We start from the raw sequence: 27,356 nt of genomic DNA on the forward strand, positions 1-27,356 counted from the left end.
TCTGACTCAAGTGCGATGTGTTTTTTTTTCTTTGCTAATGAAGCCGGATCCCATTAAAAAACATGAATCTTTGGGAAGAAAAGACAACAATTACCATCAAATCTTGGTGGGAATTATCTCCACAGCTAAATACGATATCCTGCTGTCCTCAAGAGGGCCAACGTGATTATGTTAACAAGGAGGCCATCTGCATCACGGCAAATTACTGCGGCGGGAAAACAAGTTATTCAGCACAACTGTAGAGACTCGGTGGTAACTCACAGCACAAAAGGTGCTTCAGCTGATCGGGAGTATATTTTTAGCGCATGAAATATTAAAAAAAATATCCCAAGATATAAGGATTATATTGAGTATTTGAGAGAGAGAATGAAGAACAACTTAGGCATGGAAGCTCGATTTGAAGAGCTTCCATGATGGTCTTTGGGAAAAAAAAGTAGCTTTCAGGTCTGGATTGGCCCACACAAAGCAAGTGTGCGTGATTGATTTCTCCGGTTTATCCCCGGGAGATGAGAAAGTTTGCATGTGTCGCTCCCTAAACCTATAAATCACATCGATCAGGCGGGATAATAAGGCCATGCCTACACATCCCCAGAGAGGGAGATGAGAGAACAATTAGAGCAGCGTGGTAGACGCTGAAACAAAAAGTAAGACCTAGATAGACAGACGGATGAAAAATAAAGGCAAAATGAGGATGATGCTGGTATGAGCTGTCAAAGTTGCAGAAACAGAAAGTGTCAGGGAGAGAAGTCATTAAATATAGGGCAGAGTGTGTTATTTCCTCTCACATATATCTTTCCCTCTCCATCGCTGACATTTTCTGGTAACCCCGACCTCCTTATTTTGACCTGAGGAGTCCATCTGAGTCATCTCGACCTACTGTAGTGGAGGTAGTGTGTGGTGGGTAGACACTTTTTGTAAAACAAGAATCTTAAAGTAGTTTATTTTCTTTCCAGCAGAAAGTTGCTTCTAATGAGTTAGTATTTCAGTTTAGTTTGAGTCTTTCGGATCAATGGAGTTCAAAGGTCGTCTCAGTTTAAGGATTCAGGTACTTTTTGTTGCTCACAAATCCCATGAAAGAACAATGAGTTTATCTTCTAACAAGCATCCAAAGTGTGGCTCCATTATCATCTCAAAACTACTAAAAACTCAACACTAATCTGATTGATTATTTTCTCCTGTTAAAATAACATTTGCTTTAACCTCTGAACCCCAAAAAGTTTCAGAAAGCTATGTTATTTTTAGAAAAATCCAAAATTCTGCCATTTATCAGTGGCAGAAACTGTGAAATGGAAAGAATCCTTGAATGAATCATGCATGACGTGTGGTTCCATCTACAAAATTTACATCGTCTTAGCTTAAAATTGCTGTATTATTACATCTATATCACTTTATTCTACGTCTCATTTAGAAATTTGCTAAAATTAAATTTTGCACTCTTCAGCGCAACTAAGAAGTCCTACTCTGCTCCAACCAACAGTCACGTGACACAAATTCAATGGATGTTCAGTTAAACTGCAGGCAGTGTTTGCACAGACCATAAAGAAATTAGAGAGACTGAGAGGAAAATAAAACATACTTGATCAAGAAATGGCTCAGAAACGGTATACAGAGGAGCAAGTTGTTAGAAGATACATTCAGCATGGTGAAGCATCTTTTCTGGAGTTGGTGTGCAGAGTTGTGTGAACAATTCCTAATTTTTAGCGGTTGTAAAATTGTAAGTTCTCGATGTATAGCCACTATTTTTTCCCAGAATTGGTAACACTTATGGTCATTTGGGAAAATATTGTACATGTTGATTTCCGTAGAGGTGCAGGATGTTGTATTGCAGTGAAAAATGAACACACAGTGGGTAAAAAGGTGACAGGAGCAAAGAAACGGCTAGAAACTGCTTGCTTCAAACCAATGAGGGTCAAAGCTACAGTGCACAGACGTATCGCAAAACTGATGAGACTTTTTTAAACTTTGTAATTGTGACTTGGGAAGTTTGAAAATGGTTTAACCACTCCTGTTCTGTAATGGGAGCTGCTGATGGTAAGGAAATTGTTAGATAACACCATCCACATGTCACAGTTTTTCATTATGTTCCCAGATTGTTTTCCTGCGTTCACCCTAGCTTTGTAACTTTCTTGCCTTGTTGTCTGCAAGTGAATCCGTCCGTCCGTCCGTCCGTCCGTCCGTCCGTCCGTCCGTCCGTCCGTCCAATCCAAATAGTTTAATTTAATTGTTTTGAAGCGTTCACTGATCTCTTTGGTTTTAGCCATGACTTGGATTACCAGAGAACTACTTTTTAATTTGGCATTTTTTTTTGTAAAAATGTGCAAAAAAAAAAAAAAAAAACGCTCAAAAACAAAACATGGAAATAAATTCATCATGAACACCTCTAACACAGTGTCTTTCTGACTTCTGTCATTTGTTTGTCTTTGTTTATTTCCATGAAGAAAAAAAACTGTTGATCAGATTTAAAGAATCACTCTGAATCAAAAATTGGTATGGATATGAATAATTCAAATTAAAGATTTTAATATTTAATCCTCAAGTTTTGTCATCTCTACAAAGAAAACAGAAAATTTTGATCTAATTAGAAGCAAAAACTCACTCTGAAACCCATTTTTACCTTGAAGTAATGCTCAAATCTTGATTATAGATAGAAAAATAACTATATTCAGCTGCATTTAGACACTGGCAGCTGACCAGCTGACTCAACCGACCTGCTTCTTGGTCCTGCTCTGCTCTCTTGGTATGAACCACGACACTCTGGTTGCCATCGAATTGCATTTATTGCTTAGTAGAATTCCAGACTGAGTGGCAGCAATGACATGAACTTGTTCAAATATGTGAATTACTTTATCTTCTAATGGAAAGGATCCACCAGTACCTTCCCACAATTCCAACATTCAAACCAATGGACCATCCACAGCAAACCCACCTCAGCATCATCTACTGTTGCTTGATTACAAAGCCTGGTGTACTTGTATTCTTCTCATGAAGTCCCCCTTGTAACTTTCCTTAAACTAGAGACATTTACCACCCATGGAAGGTAAAGACATAATTTTTGACTATTTGACTGCAACCCATCTCCGTTTATACCCTGAAACCCTTCTGCTATGGAAATTCCTGTACCCGGACCATTACCATGCCATCAGAACCATTTAAACACAACCCCTCTCCATTTTGAGTAGATGCATTGTTGTAACAAATGTGGTAGTTAAGAATTTTTACAACATCAGTGTCACTAACTTGTGACATGGTTGTTGTTCATGCTCTAATTCTGATTTGTCAAAAGTTAAAATGGCCTGGTGATGGGGGCAAAGACCCTTTATTGTATTTTAAAATTCTCCCACGCGTCTTCATCTGCAGAGTCCAGCCGTGTTCGGTTTGACCTTACAGTTGTGGAGCTGTTACTGATTGAATCTGGGTGTGTTTTCAGGCGGAAATTTCAAAAATAGCTTAGGGCTTAAGAGGTTAAAAGTCAATCTTTTCTTGTAATTTAGTTATTACAGACTACACCTCCAGGGGTGTCAAGGTCACCGACAAAAGCTTTCCGGATGTCTCAATGTCGGGTTTTCTTCTTCTATTGCAGTCCGGATCCTGTTTTGTAACATTTAGGAGGCATGAGGTCAATCCAAGCCAAGAAGTCTTCAACGGCAGGAAGCTGGTTGGTGTTTCTGCTGGTGAATGGATGGATCTTTTTTCTGGGGATAGTCACAGTTATCCTCTCATCCTTAATGTAGGTAGGAAAGTGAAATGTGGCTCAGTTTCAGCAAAAAATTGAAAAGGTGTCATACAACCACTCTATTTGGTTTTATTTGCTTTGTTGCTTGACATGAGTGACTAGTGACTCTTGTAAAAAATCAAAGATGCTGTAATGGTTACAAACTGTGAAAATAAAGGGAAAAGCCTGCAAAATAATGATTTTTTTTTTTTTAGGCAGATTTACATACATTAAAACTGTATTGTTACTGTCACACGTTGTAAAGGGATGAATTAGTATTTGCCTACTCCTTGAAATACACACTTATTTTTCAAATAATCGCAAATATTTGGAAAAATAATATTTTCTGCTGAATTAAATACAGTATTTTTTTATTGTCAAATGTTGTAAATGAACAAAATATTGTTTGAAAAAATACAGACTTTTAAAAAAGTCACCATTATTTAAATTTATGTTTTTTTCCTGTAATCATACTAAATAGTATATATAATTAGTTATTATTATTAAACAGGTAAGTTCTGTAGAATTCAGTATTTTTTAATCCTAAATACACATCATTACTCAGTATTACTAATATACCAATATTGGAATTACCTGTAAAATAATAGTCATAATAATGTAATTTTATGGTCAAATATTGTTAAAAAAAATCATTCATAAAAATACAGATTTTTTTTATTAGTTTGACCTACTTTTCTATTTAAATATTTTTTCTGTGATTTCTACTAGATGGTACCAATAATTTCCAATATAGGGGAACATATGTAAAATAAACGTAAATTGCTTTTGAAGTTGCAGTTAAAAGCTTAATTTTTTACAGTGTACAATAACAAATTCTTAGGAATGTAGTTGTTTTTTTTCTACATTATCACTGCCAGGTATGTATTTGTTCTTTTAACATTACATCAGTTAAATATTGTGAATGTTTGCATGTGCAAATTGCAGTAGTCCTTAATACACATAATTTTTCTTTATTTATAATATAACAATATTGGAAAATATCTATAAAATAATTATATTTTTGCAGATGTAAATAGTTATTATAGTCTAATTTTATGGTCAAATATTGTAAAGAAACAATCCATAAAAATGATTTTTTCTCTCCACTGGTTCAACCTACTTTATCATGGCTAAAATGTAAATTTATATTTTATTTTATGTCATTTTTACTAGTTTTTACCAATGATTTAACCAATTCGGGAAGATCTGTAAAATAACACTGAATTGATTTAAAGCTTCAGTTAAAAACAAGCATTTGTTCTTTTAATACTACACAGTAAAATAACGTGAACATTTGCAGGTGCAGTTTGCAGTAGCGGGTGTTAATGGTCTGCAGAATTCAGAAAACAGTCCAGTATTCAGCATGAAAAGACATCTCAGAAACTCAGCTTAAATCTTCTCTTGACCGTATTTATCTTTGATGTATCAGTTCAATCCAGAGTTTATAGCTTTCATATTTCATTCATGTTTCAAAGATGTAAAGTCTGCAGAGCTGCTCATTCAAATTCTGTCTTCCTCCGTGAGTTAACGCAGACTCACAGCGTTATTAAGTGACATCCTACAGCAAACTCTTCCACTTTCCTACCATTTCATTGTTGTTCGGTGCGCCCTGCTCAGACGCGACGGCTCTCCAAACATGCCAGATGCCCTCTGCGTGTTGTGGTTAATGGGCAAATCTGGAGAATTGACAAGTGGTTGAAGTTTCTGCGAAGCATCAACGAGGGATAATGAGAGAAAGCGCCACTGGTTGGAGTCCGTCCTCCTGTTTCTTGACCGCCACCGCTCGATTTCACATGTGAATGATTTGGGGAGTGAGTGACAACGACAGCTTCCTAATTGTCAGCTGTATCTCCTTCCCCGTGCTGTTTTTTCTTCTTCTTTTTTGTGGCTACCTGGCGGTTTGACAGTGGCTTCTTGGACTAAAGTCATGCCAGCTGCCGGTGGCCTCGTGATGGACACGTGCAGTGGCTGCTGTCTGATTCATGATTCAGCTCCTTGTTACTGTAAGAAGCATCCGTGCAGTAAAAAAATAATAAAAAAAGAAACTGGACCTGTCAAACCAAGCTGACTGATAAGGCTTTCAGCTTAAAAACTACACACAAAACTAATTTTAAAGTGCATATTGATACAAAAAAAGTCACATTTCAATGACAGCTGGAGAATTTTATGCCTCTAAACAGAATATAACGAGAGAACAAGTATAGAAAGTGCAAGGGTCAGTGCTGCAGTGAAAATATTCCACTCTTTATTCTCTTTCTAATTCATAACGTCTCTGATTTTTACAACGCAGACGAGAATTGCAAGGTTTGGTAGCACTTTTTCTGTAATGCAAACACAACTGTCACGTAAAGTTTGTCGGAGTTAGAAACACCGAACGAGACACCGGCGGGAGAAAAACCATACCGCTGCTGTGAATTCTTGATAAGGTCCAGCTGTGGAGCAACAACGGCACAAATTATTCAAATGACAAACCGAATCTCGCTGAAAAGGGTGTCCGAAACTTGCCAACAGCACATGCAAGATTGACGTGCTTTTTTAAAAATTACTTGTTAGCGGCGGCAGAGAGAGGATGGGGAAAAAAAAGGAAAAGAAGAAGGGGCTCCACCAATTTCTGTCTTGACAGTTAGTTACCATTCTCTCGGGTCCCATTTTCCAGTGGATTGTCTGCTGTTGGCGTGATGAGTAATTTGGACAGAGAGTTGAGAAAAGAGAGCCTGGAAAAGAGCTCTGTCCTTTAGCCTTCTGAGGACAATTTAGGAAAAAAAGATGATGTGATTCAGGGGTTTGATCATGACCCCATTCTTCAGCTGTCAGCACCGCGATATGCAGTGTAACCTGTCAGTCAACAAGCAAATAAACTGGATTTTCTTTTCCCTATTCTACCTTCGCCAAATGCTGTCAGCCTGCTCCGAGTATCTCAGCATGACTGAGCGATTGTGTGTTTGTGCTTCGCTGTGTTTGTCTATTTATTTATGTGATGTGGACCCGAGCGCCTCACCGCAGGGACCGACTCTCTCCTCCGCAAAGACGAGATGTGTGAAATGTGAGATGCCACAGAGTTGATCTGTACACGCTGCGCACATGAGGATGCAAATCAAACCCGGTGTCTGAGATTTTATTGGAATGAAATGCTGCAACAGTGGATCAGACACGCCGAATGCAGCGGCCAACGCCAGCAGATGGGAAAGTCTTGAGGAGAAAGACTTAACTGTAAATGAAAAAAATACCCTTTATCTTATCAGTCTAATTCATTTGTTTGTTCGGTGGAAGACTCCAGATCTTTTTTCTTTCTTGTTCTGATGGCGATCTGAAGGGGGGATGCCAAACAGAAGGGGTAGTTTAGCTGAATATGTTACTCAATAATCTGCCAAATTTCACGCTTTTGGCTAAGACACCTACTATCGACTTCTGCCATAACTTATCTTGCCAAATAAGAGGAAGTCTCAAAGCCTCTCCTTTGTATAAAGAAAAAGAACAGTTGCACACAGGACAAAGTCTAAATTTGAGGCATTTCCAACATTTTACTAATATCTATTTTTATAGAAATCCCCAAAAATGCTGGTTTCCTGCCTTGTCGCAAACTTCATGTATATTGAGTTTTGCCCAATTTAATTAATTCCACATCCACTATGAACTGAAATATCCTTCGAAATAAGACTGTACTACAATGAAGACAAAGTAAGTAACATATCAAATGAAAATAATGAATAATAAATATAATTAAAGCTGCAAGAAACGTTGGTCGGGTCTTCGCATCCTTGCTGGTCAGCAAATCCAAGCATGCTCACCAGGTGGCGCTATCACTGTGAATGTTTAATGACCTAGGTATGTTATCAGGGCTGGACTCTGATTACACATGTAAAGTCTGAGGCAGATTGGAGCATGTACAGGCCTGTTACACAGCATTTCCCATGTCATGGTGAATTGTCGAAATTCAACCAGCCACCATTTCGATGCCCTCTGACTGTTGCGGACAGTTTAGATAACTTTGATCACTTGTGCCTGCTGTACATCCTGGCCAAATTTCAGCTCTCTCGGTGTTACCCTGTTTGAGTTTATAGCTTTTGAAAATGTGCAAAAATTGGTCCAAAATCGTCCAAAATGTGACACATAATTCAAATTGCCCGGCATCCTGTTGTGTATTTGGTATGGTTGTCAATTACATTTTTGTATGTTGTGATGAAGTACTTATGCGTACCAAACTTCATAGCTGTAGGTGACACGTCCTGGTTGTAGAGCCTGTTTGAAATTTTGTGGCGCTATTGAGCCATTTTGGCTCACACCTAAGCAAGTTCCATAAAATATCAAATTTCCTGAGTGTTGAGTCCGTTATGGACCATTAGCCATTTGCTTTCTACTGATGTTCTTGGGACAATTATGACCTAGAAGAAAGAGAATCAACACCAGTTTAAGAGTAATTTGTAGTGGATAGCTATCATTAAATTCACACTTTTGTGTCGTAGCAGTTTAACCACGGTTATACACTACTGTTCAATAGTTTGGAGTCACTTTGAAATGTCCTTATTTTTGAAATAAAGCAGTTTTTCCAATGAAGATAACATTAAATGAATCAGAAATACAGTCTAGACATTGTTAATGTGGTAAATGTCTATTTTAGCTGGAAACGGCTGATTTTTAATGGAATATCTCCATAGGGGTACAGAGGAACATTTCCAGCAACCATCACTCCTGTGTTCTAATGCTACATTTTGTCAGCTTATGGTGTTGAAAGGCTACTTGATGATTAGAAAACCCTTGTGCAGTTATGTTGGCACACAAAAGTGTGAGTATTCATGGAAAACATGAAATTGTCTGGGTGACCCCAAATTTCTTAACGGTACTGCAGTTCATGACAATATGTCCCACAGCTTGTCCAGGTGTGTTTTTTTGTTGCAGTTTTAAGGGATATGGTGCCTTCAGGTAGGGTCAAGCTTACTGTATTTATAAGAAGAGTCCATATAAATGTTTGTTTCTCGTAGTCTTCGCAACTTCGCAAGTGGAAATTTTGTGAAATGAAAAAGTTGACGAGGTGTGACATGTTTTTGGAAGTGGTGGAACATACTAGCGTTTTTTCAGTAATATACTTTAACTTTAGTCATATAGAGGGTTGTACTTTTAGAATATCTGATAGAAATGTTGATATTTACTCAAATTTTCATTATGTTTTGGTATTTGTTACATTATATTGACTGCATGTGAGTTTGTAAAATGGTTAGACCTGTAGACTTCAACAAGAAAGTCCATTTTGCTTGCATGTTGCTAACTACTAAGCATTTGGCGTACACAATTTTCGATGTTGTAATTACAGTTTCCATTTGACAAATATTGATCTAAAGCTGTGCTAAATGTGTTTTTCTGTAGCTCCAACACCAGTTTGTGCAACTTTTCATGAAATATGGACCTGCGAGTTTGCTAATGTCCAGATATTCAGCTGATTTAACGATGCAGTCATGTTTGAGACGCCGTTGCATGCCGCTCATACGTCCCTGCATCATTACCACCACGACTAATTTCCATTCGTTCACCAAACAGGGCAAACAAAGCGATTAAGATTCCGAATCTGATTGCCAATTAATGACACGGCGGCCCCCTCCCAGTCACCCTTGGCCTCCCAGTGTTTTCCAAACTGGCGAGAGCAGCTGTTGACCTTTGGTTGCTTTGCACAGGGGGATGAGGAAATGAGGTGTTATTGGGCCACTTCACAGACTGTATGTGGATATTAGGTGTAAATATTTCATGACTGTAAATCATACCTGCACAGTGTGTTGGAATCGCTCCCCAAAGTTGATTGAATCGTGCATATTTTGAGGCTGGGAGGTAATTTGTGCCGTATAAAGGATTTTTTACGCTGAGCATCGTTGTCAGGTAAATTTTAATCACCAGTGCTGTTGTGTTATCTCCTTATTCGTACATTTTAATTAGACGGTCAAATAATAAAGAAATCAACAAAAGCTGCACTGTGAAAGAATCAATTGTGAGCAAATGAAACGCGTCCAAATGAATCGCTGTTTGTGGCGACGTTTCTGTTTCTGTATGCGAGAAAAATGTCACAAACATCAATTACAGATTCCCACACATGGAGGCTTCCTATCAATATTTCATTGACGGCTATTACAGCACTCACCGACTTCCACTCCAGCACTTTCCAGCAGAAACTCGTTGCTCTGCAGCTCAGTTAATGGTGGTTTTTAAAGAGCTTTCTCACATCACTCAGCTTGTTTGTGTGTTTCTAGATTTTTTTCTTTTTATGCCAACACCAGGCATCCAGGATCTTTAAAGATAAACTCCCTGGTTAGAGAACTGCAGCGTTTCATGGCATTAGTCTGATAAATGTGATTGTTGTCTTTCCAGCTCGCTTTGATTAATGAAGGAAATATTTGTAGATTTTGCTTCCACTTCTCTTACAGGTTCTCTGTTATTTCAGTCCCATTTTGCTGTTTTTTTAAAAATATTTTTTCCCTTTGTTATCAGATGTTTCTTTAAAAAGAAACATTTATAGCCTATTTTTCACTTTTATGTGCAGTATTTTGTACATTTTGTAATTTCAGAATTTGCACCTTTTTGAAATCTTTTTATTCTAGGATTTTTTTTGTAATATAAAATATGCTTTACCTTTTTTGTAACTTATTGTCTCACTTTTTATTTTAAAAGCTTTATTTTTTAAAATATATATGTGTGTGTGTATGTATATTAGTATATATATGTATATATATATATGCATATATGTATATATATATGCATATATGTATATATGTCAATTTATCTTTTATTCTTTTTTGTTTTTGCTTTAATCTCACAGTTTCAACTTTATGTATCAGATTTTTTAAAAGCTTTTTTCTGTCCTTTATTAAAATCGTATTTTAAAATGTTTTACTTTGTTATATAAATATAAATATTTAATCTGATTTTTTTTTTTTTTTTACCTTTGGTAATTTCTAGCCAAGTACCTTTTTTAAAATCAAACACTTTTTGCTTTTTAAAAAAAAAAAATATTTTTTTTTACATTGTTTGTCTTGTATTGTTTCAATCTCAGAATTTTTCATTCATATCCATTTTTTTTATCTAATATTTTTTGAATAATTTCTTTTTTGGTTTTGCTTTAACTCTCATGTTCTACTTTTTTTCATCTTCAGTTTTATTTGTGCTGTTTGGGTTGTTTTGTTGTTGGTTTTTTGCTTCTTTGTCATATTTTATTTACTAAAATATTTTAATTGTATACTTTTACTTTAATATAGTGTTTAAATTTTACATTTTCAACTGTGTAACTGTATTTTCTTTTTCAAAGATCTCTCATTATCAAATATTTTTACTTCTTTAAATCTATAATGTGTCTACCTATTTGTCTCCTCAATTTTGACCTTTTGTCTTGTAATTTCACCTTTTCCAGTTTCTGTTAACCGTGTGTGCTGTGCCTCTAAACCCCCAGAGAGAAGTGACAGTTCATATATACAGTATTTCTATATGTGTAGCTCACAGCTGGCCAGGCTCAGCTGGGCCTTCAGTAAAGTCACCACAGTGTCCGAGTCGCTCCCTCAGCCGTCCTCGGCGTCTCCACGGGGACGACAACTGAACTGCACAGGAGGGTGAACAAAGCAAGCGTCCTCCTCCTCCCTCGGTTCAGCGGTCGCTCTCTGGATTTTCTGACCCAACAGGATTTGAAGGGGAGCCGGTGGTAGAGTTGAGCTCCCCTGGGATTACCCCAGCTTGGGTTTTTGGCTCGGCTTGAGACGAGAACCCTGGAGAGCTTTAGGGTTGTGTTGTCGATGTGCTGGGGAGGGCAAGTGTGGTTCTGTACATCTGCCACTTCCTCCCCGGGGAAATAGCCACGAAGGTTAGCCTAGTTTTCACCTCCATCAGGACACTGCAGGAGTCAGGAGGACGATTTTATGTCTCTTTCAAATGCAACACATTCTTCTTGGGGTTTATTTTTATTTTACATGTGCTGCTCAGTTGTTTTTGCTCCCATTAGGGTTCCACATGTCTGATCTGTCCTTTATTCTAGTTTCAGCAATTACCAGTGTGGTCACGATTAAGCTGAATTATCACTCAAATCTGCAGCTTGTCTCATCTTTGTGCATCTTTTTAGCTGTCTGGCACAACTTTACTGTTTACATCCCCCCCACCGTTCTCCGAGATTTATTTTTGGCTGCATCAAATGGCTGTTTACCACAAAAACTCACTGGATGCTACCTGCTCAGCAGCAGCAAACAGCCACAGTTAGAGACTATAAGCCGAAAAATGGCAACATTTAGCAGCTAAACGGCCACATATTTCCCCGAGGAGCTGGTGGAGACCAAAAACGGAGCTAAAAAAGAGTAAACATTGGCCTTGTATGATCCTTAATGAATGACTGTGTTGCTCTGTAACTACTGGATGTGTCAAAAAGCAATTTAAAAGGTGGTAATATGTCAGTGTTGTGTTCTGAACTGGATTTAAGTGTCCAAATGAATCAGTTTTTGCACCCCATTGGTGGTTTTTCAAAAAATAATGTCAAAGAAAGACTAATACAGATTAAATCCAGTAAAAAACAGGAGACACTGCCTAAAAATCTCCAGTTTGTACCAGGATTGTTGTAGCTTTGTACATGGAAAGACAAGACTACACTGGGAATTTGAAATAAGTAATTAAATTCAACCACAACAGACCAAAATCTGGCATTAAATGAACAAATGTACACTAAAAAGTTCGAAAACTACATCATCTTTCTTTTTTCTTGTTTTTAATGGAAAGTACAGTCATGAGTCAAAGGAAGACTGGTGTGGATGTCAACAGTAAAAGGCCATTTTTGAGAAAACCTCCAGTTTGCTCATAACTGCTGAATTCCTGCAGGATTCACACCAATAAAACCCACATTTGTTTCTCCATCCAGTCAACAAGCCTTATGCAATCTAGATATATGGATTTAGAGTAGATAATCCTGACCAGAAAAGGGATGATATGAATATATAAACTTTAAAAAATTGGCACTACAGAGGTTGATTAAACCCCCAGAAACTCAGCTCCGTGTACACTACACTGTAACAAGTTTCTGTAGTTTTTACAGTAATATTACTGTAAAATGAATAAATAACTACTGTAGAACCTGTTTAAAGTAAGTTGCTGTAGCTCTGCAATGATGGGTAAAATTCACTGAGAGGCTAAATTTACAGTAACTTTTTTTTTTTTACTGCGAATTACATTACAGTGATTTTGAGCGGGAATTTTCAGCATTTTCCATTATTCCTAACAAAGACGTTTTCTTCGTCATCACGCAAAGGAGGAGGAACCGGCGCCATCTTAACATTGTCCGGAGTTTAACAGGTTTTAACAGGTGTCTGCTGGTCACGGCCTGTTTAAGGTCAAAGTCGTTTTCTGGACCTTACTCGTCGAGAGTCTAGTCTATTTTGTCTGTTACTTCAGCAGGTAAGTCAATTCAACATTTTAGAATTTTATGTTAAATCGAGTTTCGTCAGGTAATTGTCCGGTGTGTCGAACGGTAACAGAGAGAAGAAAAGAGACACGGTCCTTAGCTAGCAAGTCGGTGTACTGAACTTTAGTAAACTACTTGCTAATGAAATTTTGATAAGAGTTCGGTTTTTACATTCGTCGATAATTTTAGGAGGGTAGCCAAGGAGTAACGTTACTGGATAAACTTTAAATTTAAACCGTGTTAACCGTGTTAAACCGCGTTCGCGCGCGGGCGCGCGCGCGTTGGGTGGTTAGCTAGGACCATATGGTAAATTTCAGTGCTGCCAACTCGGCGTCTTTCTCGCTAAATCTGGCGAATTTCCAAATCCTGCTGGTGACGTTTTTGTGTCAAAAGCGACTAGCGACAAGTGTGGCGACTTTTTCTGGTGTTTTGGAGACTGACGTGAAAGCACGTATCGTTCTGCAGTTACTGTCCTCAACGACCAGCGGATGCTGCCGTGAGCCCTGCACCGTCCCAGAGCACTCAGAGCCGGTCACAGTAACCTCGCAGTAGTCCCGGCTGCGGTCTGATCAGAGGTCCACACCCCTTCGCGTCCAGACGGCAAATGAATTGCGCCTGCGCAAGCCGTTGCTGATCCCGTCCTGACCTACAGAGCCGGATGTAAATGTTACATATAAAATAATATATTAATTACAATAATTTATTTAGTATATAATATGTTAATATTCCTTCACTGTCACACTAAAATCACTACATTTGACTCACAGCCTGAAGTTCTACACATATTTAGGGTGTTGTTTTTTTACTTGCTTTTTTGTCTCTTCCACAGCTTATTCCTCTCTCCTAAAACTTAAGTTACAATTACGACTTTTAGGAGAGCCACTTTGCTTACTGAGGAGTTGGCACCACTGTTCATCACTCTTTTTTCTGTTCTTAGCTGCTGAGAGAGAACTTGAGAACCGAAGCGGGCCAAACAAAACATGGAAAGGTAAGACTTTTACCCAGCATGACTTGTGCTCTCCTGATTTGTGGCAGCAAATTCAATCTAACAGTATTAAGATTTGTAGCTTTAGAATTATTAACTATGTTAAGACTGATGGTTCTTTTTAGTGTCATTTGGCCCTGTTCTAAAAGGATGAATAGATGCAATAACAAAACAACATTCCTTTCAGCTATATACAGAAATACACTGATTTTCATAAAACATGCTTTTCAAATGCAAACAATGTCATTTCTCTACAGACACAGTCACACCATATATCAAGCACGTCAAAGTGCACAGAAAACAGGCACACTTCAGGTTTCGTCATGGAATTTCCAAATGTCCTTGTATTTTCAGGACATTATGCGCATTACAGACACACGTACCGACACCACACAAAACCAAAACCAGCTAGACCTAACAAATGTGCCAATTTAAAATGTGAGGTTGAGAAATGCGCCTTTAAATCCTCAAATTTTTCAAATCTTTGCGAGCATTTAAAGTCGCATATGAAGAATGGAGACAAAACTGTTTGCCCTTTCAGTGCTTGTCAGAAGTGCTTCAGTGTCACATGTTCCTTCACTTCACACATAAGCAGGAAACATACAAAGGACTTGGTGGCTCGTAAACACGGAGGCACAGACAAAGATGATGTAGGCTGGCACGATGAAGCTGTTGATGATAACATGACGGAGACTGCAGAATGTCCTGAGGTTGGGGACTCTTTAGGTGACGTTGAGAAAGACAGAGAGGTTTTTCTTACCAATTTGGCCCTCTTTTACATGAGAATGCAATCAAAGATGTTTTTCCCTGCACCCACAATATCCACTCTGATAGAAGAGTTTCAAGAAGTATGCACAAATACAATGTCACAAATGTTTATTAGACTTAGGAAAGAGCTGTTAAAGCTTGAAATACCTTTTGAAAAGATCTGTGATATCATAGATGGACTGTCGAAAGAGAACCTATTGAAAATGTACAATGAATGCTTGTTCAGATCAGATACAACCAGAAAGACATATTTTAAGAAAAAATTCTGTTATATTGAACCCATACAAGTTTATCTAGGTTTGGATGCTGCTGGTAAAGAGCAGTTTTTCCAGTATGTCCCGGTGAAAGAGACTTTAAAAGCTTTGTTGAGCCTGCCATCAGTGAGAGAGCAATATAATGTCTCAAAAAAGCACGTACCGGAAGATCCAATGTGCTTGAGGATGTGAGGGGTGGTAGGACTTTAAAAGAAAACACCCTTTTAAAAGAATCACCTTCCCCAATATCAGTTATATAGTATCAAGATGCCTTTGAATTTGTGAATCCTCTTGGATCTAGTAAAGAGAAACACAAACGCTTAGCTGTGTACATGACACTGATTGAGATATTACCTCACAACCGGTCATCCATTGACCCAGTGCAGTTAGTCATGCTTTGCAGGGAGTCTGATTATCAGTTTTTTGGACAAGAGAAAGTGTTCTCCTCGCTTGTGAGATATTTAAAAGACATTGAGCAGTCTGGCATTCCCTTGCAAACAGGTGAGACTGTGAAGGGGGTTGTAATTGCCATTGTAGGTGACAACCTGGGATCACATTCACTTGGAGGCTTCACAGAGAACTTTAGCAAGAGTATAAACTTTTGTAGATACTGCCTTATAACCAGGGACAGATTTACACATGAACCTACAAAGCTAGGCCAAGCATGGACAGTAGAAAACTACAGGAGCAGTGTGGAGAAGTTGTCTATGGGATCTGAAAACAGTGTAGCTAGAGAAGAAAAGAAGTCCAGCTGATTTTTACTGAAGCTCCTATGGTCAAGTGCTAAACCAACCATTGCACCAGCTGCTGGATGTTTAGAGAGACCTATAGCCAAGGTTTGAGAGGTGACCTAATGTTGTTTTTTTAATTATATCATGCCACATCATTAGGTGTTTTTTTTTTTTTTAGAGTTTATCTGCTTTGAAATGTGAAATGTTGAACCCTGTGAGGTTGAATTCTGTGCAATGTCAACTTAATTTTCAGGAGAGTCCATTCTGGAAGCAAAGAAATGGATGCTCTCTATTGAGGGCAAAGTTGTTCTCCAGCTGAGAGACCACTCAGATTTCACCTCTGCCCTGTCTGTTCTCCTTGGATCATACTGTCTTCAACATTGAGTATCCAGAGGAAGCAGCCACATCACTGGAATTCATCCAGCGGTAAGCACTTTTACACGTTTCTTCATGGGAACAAGTGCTCATTATGTAACCACTGTTTTGACTAGTAAAATACGTACCAAATAAGCAAAATGATTTCGGTCATCTAAGACTGCAGAAAAACAACTATTTAAATTTGCCACTTTAACAATGTCTAGACCATATTTCTGATTCATGTACGCCAGGGGTATTCAACCAAAATTCAAAGAGGTCCAGTCAGAGAAAATGTATTAAAGCAAAGGTCTGGAACATCATAAAGTCTGACTTCAATTAGTGCGATATATGATGATGCAACCTAGAAGTTTTATTAGCGCGTGCATGTAATCAATAACTGATAGATAGATACATAGATTAAACCTTTATTGATCCCACAGCGGGGAAATTTACAATGTAACAGCAGCAGCAAATAGAACAGAATAAAAAGGAGAGCAGCACACATTGCACACAGTGCATAGATATAAATATTTTCTTCTTCTAGAAGAAAAAATACAATATTTACAGCAACATTCTTATGAAATTGCACAGCATCATTATGTACATTTTTATTGCACAGACCATCAAATCAAATAAATTCAGTACGATTCAAAAACATTTTGACAACATTTATTAACAAATAACTTTTGATATAACTGTACATCTTAAAATTAAGTGCAGAACTTGAAAAAATAATGACTAAACAACCCGAACCAGCTTATATACATCTTTAACAATACCTAAATCTCAAAAAATGTAAACAATTGAACACCTTAACATTTTTTTTCCTGTCTTGTTACTCCCCTTATATCCCTGCTGCTTAATGGGAGAACTGAGCTGCAGTTTGCTCTGCCAGTATTTTTTTGAATTGTGTATTTTGAATTGTGGTCTGAAAGGTGTCAGGGCCATTCTCAAACACATTTGGAGCTCATTGGTCAGTCTGGAATGATATTCAGTTTGGATTATGTTCATAGTTGAGAAAGGTGCCTCCAGCTGTATGTTGAGCCAAACATGGTCAGTATGTGCAGGGCTATTTCCCTCTCGGTGTCGCTTTATTCATTTTCCTTTTTTGTCTGTCCCTCACCTCTCAATTGTTTTCTGAACGCAGAGCTGTGATGTTTAGCAGCTGCAATGCAGAGACTTCATTGGCTGAGTAGCGTCATGTGAGATGGCTGAACTCGTACGTAATTGGTCTGTGTGTTCCCCGAGCTGATAACTAATGCCGTAAACACTGGGAAAGCTGTGCCGCTAAAACAGAAGCGACCGGTCAAATTTAAAATCCCGTTACAATTTACTGATTACAGGTCCGGTCCGTATAAGACGGCGTCTGGGTCCAGATCTGGGCCGCGGTCCGCCAGTTAGTGACCCCTGATGTACGCTAAACATCATACACAATAAAATAAAATACCAAATTAAGGAAGAACCTTAAATAACAATGAAGAAGCAGCTTTGGTTTATCCGTTAGGCTCAGGATTGATCAACAAATGGATCTCTGTCTTTAATAATCAGAAAAAGTCTGTACAGAGTGAAAAAAGTGACTTTTCGAGTGACGCATCGCTGTTTGGAGTGGTTATTTTTATTATCAGTTTTATGGCAGCAGAGAAACATTTAATCAATAAGCCGCCATCAGTGGGAGGACAGAGATAGATTACCGAATAAATTAATGAATCACAGACTGTGTAATGTCCTAACTAATGCAGGTTTTAATTTGTAAGTTTGATGAAATAAAAAACTGTCTTATATCTAAATTTTATTCACAGTTGTATTTAAACATTAATATATGATCTATATTTACTCAGCTGGCAATACCCGCCTCCTCGTAGAAGCAGAGAAATGATACAAAAGCAACATTATTAACTTCTGATTTAAAAATTAAAAGAATGATACAGGGAGGCAAATATGGAAGGAAATCAAATCAAGGCATGATTGAATAAGAAAAACAAACAGACGTAAAGAAAAGAACTAAAAAGAACCGATAATGCAAATACTTAGCAACCAAGCATGTGCTTAATGTACCTGTGTATACATATATGCCAACACATCATCAAAGAAACAAACTTTCACTTCAGTTTTGTGGGATAAATTTAAAATAATGTCATGTTTGTGAACATTTTCAGCAAATTTGACCTTCTTCAATTTCAAAAATGACATTAAATCCCACAACTAAGATGTTTTTGATTGAGGGAAGCCATTTTTCCAAATATGGAGAATTCAATGCTGGATAATTAAAATGGCAACAGATTCACTTATATTGCGTTCTATATTTTAATTAATTTACACTACTTTGTAGAAATGAAAGAGTCCTTTTTGGTAAATTCTCACCAAAAAAAGCCAAATTAAATTGACTATGTTTAAACATTGAAAACCCATAAAAGGGGAAAACTTTTAAAGAGGGATGAATACTTTTTTTGGCGCCATTTACGATGGTTAAACTTAATCTGCGGTTTGTGTGAAACTCAAACTGTACGGATCAACTATGATCTGTTTAACCACTAGTAGCTACTAGTAGGAACCACAGGTGGCGCCAAATCAACTATTGTATATTTAAGGAAAGCTGCGCAAACACTCAACTCGACAGCAGTTATTTGTTACTCCGGCAAGGAACACGGCGGCGTTATGTGACGATCGGCATTGGTTTGTCTGTCTGTCCTTCTGTCTGTTCATAACATTACTCAAAAATGGATTAACGGATTTGGATGAAATTTTCAGGGAAAGTCAGAAATGACACAAGGACTAAGTGATTAGAGTTTGGCAGTGATGTGGCTTAGAAGGAGAAGATGTTCTACAGGGAACAGAGAGGTTTCTGAATGGAAAAGGTGCTATTCTGTGTTCCTGACAACTCAAACATTTCCAGGATTCTGCTTTAAAAGACTCAGAGTTAGAATACAGAAACACAGTTACTTCGCCAAAGAACGCAGCAGAATTATGTGAAGATCGGCCTACGTTTGTCCTTCCGTCTGTTATTCTGTCTGTGCGCAACATTACTCAAAAACGGAATAACAGATTTGGATGAAATTTTCAGGAAAGATCAGAAATGACACAAGGACCAATTGATTAGATTTTGGCAGCGATGTGGCTTATAGTCTGGATCCACAGATTTGTTAAAGATTTCTGTGTCATTGCGAGACAGCAGCATGGTGTCACTAACTATGACAACAAATGAACGCTACGTCAGCTGCCTGTTGACGATCACATGATTGCGATCCTACTAGAAATCGACCGTTGAGGACTCATCTGGACTTTTCCATCGGAAATGATACAAGGAACAATTGATTAAATTGTGGGGGTGTTTCCAAGTCCCATCAATTCCCACTGCCCGCTACATATTTAGGTCACGTGATTCGGTATCCGTACATAATGTACACATGCATAACACACACCTGTGCTCAGCACAAGGTCATTTTGTTTGTGGGTACATCATATCCATGGTACCGTGATTTCGGTTACAAATTTTCTCAAGATTTCAGCTGTCTGAAATGATGCGACTGAGCAGCTTTGGTGGAGTACTGCACTCTGAGTGCTTTTCTTGTTTCCCATTAATGTGCCTTTTGTGGCTCCAACACAAGGCCACGGAGGTTGAAATAAACTGGAATTCTGCTTTAAGTCATTTCAAATTCTCAAATCTGACTCATCTGCTCGTCTCTCTCTAATATCTTTGTAATATTTAATAACTTCGGGATTTTTCGTGTTGGTTTGATTAAAATATATCAATATTTAAAGTCATTTTGATGTTGGTGTTTTGAGAGCTCGTGAACTGTCGCTCTGCAGAAGCTGTTTCTGTGACTGCTTTAATAATTTAATAACACTCCGTCTCTGAATAGGAGTCACCTTTCATTGTAACCCACATGAATTCATGTTGTCTCTGAAGGACAGAGCTGTGAACTCCTTCCAGCCTGCAGGAATCGAGTGTTTCAACCTAGAAAGAAAATTTAAAGTCGTAAAACACCAACAAGAGGCTTCAGTTTCAGAGACTCTCGGCAGGATTAGAGATCAGGTTTGAGTGCAGTAAATTCCCCGAAAATAAATGCAACATGTTAATATTCACTGCAATTACTCCCTGAGAGGAATATGTGCGTACTTTATTCCGAAGCAGAAAAGGGAAAATTAATGTTTTTCTTCCAGTAATTATTTGTAAACTCCCTCTCGTTTCTTCTCTCCGTTGTGGAAGATTGACAGGGAAAAATAGAGCGACTGTTATTGTGATGCAACATTTCAGAGCTCGAATCTTTAGCAATTAGAATGAATGTCAACTGGGGAGGAGGATGGAGAAAAAGAAAGAGGGAAAAAAAGAACGGCTAATTGAAAACATAAAAAGATTCCTCAATTATTTCTGGAAGGAAAATACATGAAACAGGTTGTGGAAGGGGAGAAAGCATTTTAATAATTTGCATCATTAGGCGAGAGGAGAGCCATGCTGTGCTGCGTTCACTGTCGGAAAATTTGCGCGACTCTCGGTGGGGAGCCGCATGAAAAAAAAGAAGAAAAAAAACCCCAAACATATATGCCGTTATCTTCCACCTGCTTCTTAAAACACAGTTTTTTCTTCGGCGAAAGATAGATGCCACTGGAAATTGCCGTGGCCATCGGAGGAGAACCTTTTTAAGAGTTGCCGCTCTGATGCACAGTTCAAATTGCCCACTGTGTGTGCTTTAGTAGAAGAAAACATCACTCCCCCAACTGTTAAGAATGCAATCCATAAAAGAGGCAATCTTCTTACATCTTCCATTGCCTGTATGAGCGAGCAAAGCAGTCACCTGTGGAAGAAAAACAGAATGACTGCAGTCGCACAATCAGCCTGATGGAGACGTCGGATTGTGTCAGCGGCTGTAAACTCCACGGTGAAGGAACAACACAACAAGTCCCGAGATGAGTCAGGTTTATCCCAGAGATTTTAAAAAACAAATCTAAAAAAGAAAAACCCAAACAACATTCAGTCGTGTGTTCAATTCAGGACTCCGGTGCGGCTGGCTACACTTAATGTTGTACAAATTTATCTTACATTTTCCGTGTCACAGATGACCTTTCACTGGAAGGAATAATCAGGGCTTTTTTTTTTCTTTCTTCCTTGTGGATTCGACTGACATTTCCTCGTATCAGTCAGATAGCTTTCGACATAAAAGCCAAGAGAACATCTGTGGGGACCTTTTTCACTGTTGTGGAGAGAAATGAATAATAATAAGGAGAGGAAACTGCGAGGCTTTTTAATGTGCAAATACGAGGAGAGCTGTGGCCCGTCTCCAGCATACTTTTCCTGCAATCCGCCAAGGAGACGTCACGATAACAGTGTTTCTGTAAAACAAACAAAAGAAGAAATGGAGCCAGACTCGGTCGCTCGTCTTACTTATTAACACATACTTCAAGTCTCCAGAGAAAGAAAGAAAGAGGGAAATGAGGAGAAACAAGAAGCGGGTATTTGTTTTAGCTGCTTACAGTGCAGCTCAGATGAAACGCCTTCTTTTTGGAGCCTCGTGTTTTTTTGAAAACACAACTAGAAATAAAACGTGAAGCTGTTGGGATGTAGGTGTGGTTTGGGTTATTTTACCTTATGTTTCGGCTCAAATGTAAATAGCAACAATAGCATTTCACCGTCTAACAAGCAAGAAACCCAGTTCCACATGACAAACAAGTGAAAAGTGTGGCTTTTAATTAACCTGTAAACCAAGCTGGGTTGTCAGACATAGTGAGAAAACCAACAACTGAACATGAAAATCACTTTCAGGTCTTTGATTAAACTCCTAAAACTCATTTCTCTGTATTAAAGTCACATATTTAGAAGTTTTTTTCCATGGAAATAACCCCTTCATGGTTCCAAAACAGCTTAGACTGCTGTTTTTGCTAGATTGCACAGATCTATGATGATTCCGCTGCAGCTCGAGCACACCAGCTCACCTGAAAAAAGCTATGTTGCAATACACAATAGCAAATTGTAATTTTGAAATAATTTAGCCAAACATGGTGTATAAAGAAACTGACTCTGAAGAAGAAGTATGTTATAAAAAACATACTTTGACAGGATTAGATCTTTAGATTTGCTATGTATGAAGTCCGCACCCATGTTTTTGCGGCTGTCTTCGGTAAACCCAGTCTCTACAAAATTACATTCTTGTATAACTAAAGTGTATTTTCAATGATGATAAGTTTTTAGCACGACCAGTTATCAAAATTGTTTTGATAATGTTCAGTTTCTACTTCTTAAAAGGGAGTTCATGCTTCACGTCGCTAAAGAGCTGTTCAAAGTGAATCGTTTGGATGCAGTTTAGTTGTATGGCATCGTAATTTTGTAGAAATTGGGTTGACATGAATAACGTCTAAAAAGCTGCAAATTTTTAGCTAGAGTTATTATACATTTTTAGAGTTATTTAAATAAACTTCATCCAATAATTCATAAATAAATTAATGTTTTTGCTACTACTTTTGGCTCCAGAATAGAATTTCAAATCCTTCCCCTCACATACAAAGCCCTTAATAACCAAACTCTGTTGTATTCCCCCTTTACCCTTGCCCTAACTGGTTGAGGCAGATGTCTGCCCTCCGTGAGCCTGGTTCTGCTCGAGGTCTCAACCTGTTAATAGGGGTTTATTCTTTCCATTGTCATGAAGGGAATCGTTTGGATGCAGTTTAGTTGTATAGGAAACAGACGTTAAAATACAGAACCAACATTTCCTACAGTTCCACACTGTTGACAATAAAGGAAGGATCAAGGATATTTATTGTCATTGCATTTGTACAACGAAACTTTGTCGAAATAACTGTAGAACAATTTACATGACATAAAAATCAAAACCAACATCATGTAACCTTTAGGAGGGGCATATGGTGGCTGACAGTATAAAATGGTTTTGTTAAATCTTCAGTGAGAGCAGCTCAGTGTTTCCCTTTGTCTGCAGCAGATATTATGTCATTTATAATCACAGCAGTGGCACTGACAGTTCTGAGTTTTGCTCTAAAACCTGACTGGTGTCGACTCAAAACAAAATTTCATGAGATGAGTGATTTAAGCTGATAGTAAACTAATTAAATCACCTATTTCAAATTTGGATTTAATTACCTTTGAATGAATAAGACTGAGTGACCTATAAAAACCCTCCACATTTGTTTGGTTTTCTGCTCAGTCTCACACTGAGGCAATAATGGTTATTATGACATGACAGCAACAAAAGCAGCAGGCTGCAGAAAAAGCAGAAAGTGTTAATGGGGCACCTTGACTCAATCAACAGCAAACCTTTTTAGTGCTCAGCCTTTAAAAACAAATCTGATGCCTGGACATAATAAGTTCCAAAAAATAACGAGCAAAAGTACATAATCTCATATGAATCTCAACTATATTAAGTTTTCATGTTCTAAGATTTATGTAAACGCGATAATTTCTTCTTAAATGCGGCTAATCTGGTTTTATATAAAAATTAACGCTCAAAATGACATATTTTAATAGATGTTTTCACAGCAACTGTGATTCTGAGTCCTTGAAGACGAGTTTCCAGAAGGCTTTCTTCACTTCACATAAAGCGAATAAAGCAATATGAAGGGCCAGTTCCAAGAACTCACAACAGCTCTATTCTGTGCACCACAAAAAAAACTTCTTCCATTCATTAATGGCCCTAAAAATAGTTTTTCTCAAGGAAATCATCGGAAATGCTGTAAAAAAAACAAACAAAAAAACCCCATTTTTTTTCACTGTCAAGTCAAGAGGAACCATATGTTGTTTTTCTTGGCCTTCTTATGGAAACACATTGCTTTCACAAAAGAACTGCAGACCATGTCTTGTTCATATGACTTATCCCATAATTACAAGAAAATATAGAATTGCCAGATTTTGTAATTATGTCAAAAGGTTGAAGTGATTGTTGGACTTGAGTGGGCGGGACCGATGGTGCTACCTGATTTAATGTAATAAATGTAAGCTTTAATAACAAGATTTTCCTACAAAGTATTTTAGAAAATGTGACATTAAAAATCACAGAGCTGCACTGTGGGCTGTTTACAGTTTGGAAAGTGATGTACGAAATTGACTATTACTTGGTCCTTGTGTCATTTCTGACCTTCCCTGAACATTTCATCCAAATCTGTTAATCTATTTTTGAGTAATCTTGCGCACAGACGGAATAACAGACGGAAGGACGAACATACGCCAATCGTCACATAACTCCTCCGTGTTCTGTACTCTAAATTTGAGAATATGTCTTTAAAAACAGAATCTTGGAAATGTTTGAGTTCTCAGGAACCCAGAATAACGCCTTTTCCATTCAGAATCCTCTCTGTTCCCTGTAGAATATCTTGTACTGGTGGTGGTACGTCAGTTTAATGTTTTCTTCAAGGACTAAAACACTTATTGAAGGTGAAGCAAACGCACATAAACATCTGTGATTTTTCAGATTGCTTAATTGGCCGGTGAGTTCTGCTGATTTAAGGTGAAAAAATGTGACGTTGGGCTTGTGAAGTCGGTGCGTTCCAGTCGGTTTGCGCTTTGCCGTCTGATCTCGCAGTGACTTTACCTGTTCTGAAGCTCGACAAAGTCACTGAGAGGAGGTTCGCTGTTTTGCCTCGGGAGCTGCACAGGCTGATCCTGTTGATTAAAGCTGGATTCCAGATGACTCCAGGTTGGTGGGATGCGTGCACATCTTTCTGCACGGTGCGGGGCGGCTAATGGAAGATGACGAGGCCGCTGTTGGGGCGAGGGGAGGTTCTCGCTGTTTCCTTTCTGCAGATGATTGGCTCTGTCAGCTTTCCAGGCTACCTTGTAGAGAACATCCTGCGAGGAGCCCAAGTAACACTGATTGGCTCCGACTTTTCCAGCCTGCTATCGTTTCTCCCTCGCCGGGCGTCCCGAGCATCATAGTTTGAGTGCAATTGCGAGCAGACGAGGGGATAAATTGGAGGGGATGATGTTTATTATACAGCAAATGGAAGAAAGTGCCGTGAAACGCTGCGGTAAGTGGAAAAGAAGAAGGTGCTTCTCCTCTGTGAGGACGTGAAAATGCACACAGAGTACAATCTGACCATGCGGCAATTAAAGAGGAAGACTGAAAATACATAAATCTACATGTTGAAGTGCTCTCAGATGCAGTTCCTCTATTGGCCACTAGACGCTCTCTCTATTATCTGCAAAGCTGAGTAGGGAAACTGAGAACTCTACTCCAGAGATGCTTGTTTTCCACATTAGCGGGAACGAAACCAGGAGCTGCTTCTACAAATGTGAGTCTTGATGCCAGTTTTGGATGCAGAATGTTCAATGAGCAGATATTAAAGTATTCTGGCCTCATTTTTTACTGCAGTATAAAATCCTGCACCTCTGTGGAAACAGCAGAACCACGGCTAGAAGCAGGGAAAATTCACAAATGTCTTCAGTGCAGGTTGATGCAGGTATAATGTTGCAAGTTTGTACAGAACAGCACAGTATTTTTATTTCTTTGCAAAATTTTTGATTGCAAACATGTAAAATAAAGGGATTTTGATGAAATATCATAGTGTTAAGCTTAGATTTGGTATTTTACTCCAATTGTAATGTTATAATGCCATGAATCATGAAAAAAAGAAGTTAAATTTCTCTGATAATCTTACAATGTTTACAAAAAACCAGGAATTGACATGTACATTTTCAAAATAAAACTCCATTATAAAAAGAGCTCTGAAAACTATATCAGTTTAATTAAATACATATATTTTGGTGTTCACATTAATTCTACCAATCTGTGTTCAGTGGAAAAAAGAGTTATAAAGAATGTTATAAATAGTGGAATACTGTTACATTCAAAAACGGTAGAAACTGTGAAAATAGCAGCAAATGTCCTTAAATTAATAATATTCTTAACTCAGTTAAATACGATAAAACTGTGTAATTTTTTCAATTGTAAAATTTAATAATATGTGGAAAATGTATTTATGTTTACGCTTAGCATTTAATATCTTTTTCTGCGATTTTACTAGTTATAATTTAAATAAAACACATGAAATCTATAAAATAACACATTTTCAGTCTTTAAAATATATAGTTTTTCTTTGAAATAATGGCAAATATCTATAAAATCATAAATATTTTGATAATTTAAATATAGTTAATGGGAATGTGTAATTTTACAATCAAACATCGGAAAATAAGACCTAACCATTTATTAATAATGTGGACATTATTTACAGTTTTGCCCCATTTTTAAAATTTATTTACTCTGATATCAGATATTTTGATAAGAAGTAAAACAGCAGTTAAAAATTTATTTACAGCTTTTCAGTCTTTCAAATACATATTTTTTCCTTTAAAATCACAGCAAATCTGTAAAATAATTACATTATTTTTTGCTGATTTAAATGCAATTAAAATGTCGTATGATTTTTTTTTCAAATATTGGCAAAGATCTATAAAATTGCATCATTTTTGTTCATTTAAATATAGTTAAAAGAAAAAACAGTTAAATATTGGAAAAGAAGACCTAACCTCTTTTTATCATTTAATATGTAAATAAATATTTATTTGTGATCTGTGATTTTACTACATATTTAGATAATCAACTGTTAAAAAATGTATCCTTCATGTACATATTAGTAACTGCAAATCTGTAAAAATATTTTTTATTTAAATTTGTTTCTGATGATTTATATACAATAAAATTTTATATTTTTGGGGGGTGAAATGCAGGGAAAAAAAATGTCACCATATGTAAAAATACAGATTTTTGATGTGGCTATTTACATTTTTGCCCAGTATTTTTTTTTTTTTACAGCTAATGTGCAAATTGTTGCCTTTCAGTAGTAGTAGTATTTTTCATTTAACAAAACATAAAAAATCTAATTAAAAAAATTAAAAATAAAAATCCAATTAAAAACCTTTTTTACAAGTTATATGATCCTGCATGCTATACTTGTATAAGCAGTATAAATACTAAAAAAAATGGCACCAAAATGCAGTAATAGTACTGCAGCATTAGCTAAACATTAATCTTCATGAGTCATAATTAACAACACAGAGTAACGTTTGATCTTCAAAAGTCCCTCTGAGTGGGAGGAAACTGTCAAAATCACTGCCTATACTTGATGTTTTCCTCTCTGTAAAGACGCTCTTCAGTTCAGTTCTGATTGAAAATGAATTATGAGAGGAGGCAAGAAAAAA

General features: G+C 37.4%; 1 long non-coding RNA gene across 1 annotated transcript in view; it reads left to right on the plus strand.

The window, feature by feature from the left end:
- The first annotated feature begins 13,012 nt into the window (after window positions 1–13,012).
- LOC111569094 (uncharacterized) overlaps window positions 13,013–27,356 on the plus strand; it is a 28,575-nt gene continuing 14,231 nt past the window's right edge. The window contains exons 1-3 of the long non-coding RNA XR_002746175.2: window positions 13,013–13,114; window positions 14,059–14,109; window positions 16,113–16,285. This is a non-coding gene — a long non-coding RNA (uncharacterized LOC111569094). The remainder of the gene's footprint in view (window positions 13,115–14,058; window positions 14,110–16,112; window positions 16,286–27,356) is intronic.

Source organism: Amphiprion ocellaris, chromosome 22 (assembly GCF_022539595.1).
Source record: "Amphiprion ocellaris isolate individual 3 ecotype Okinawa chromosome 22, ASM2253959v1, whole genome shotgun sequence".
Lineage (NCBI taxonomy): Eukaryota > Metazoa > Chordata > Actinopteri > Pomacentridae > Amphiprion > Amphiprion ocellaris.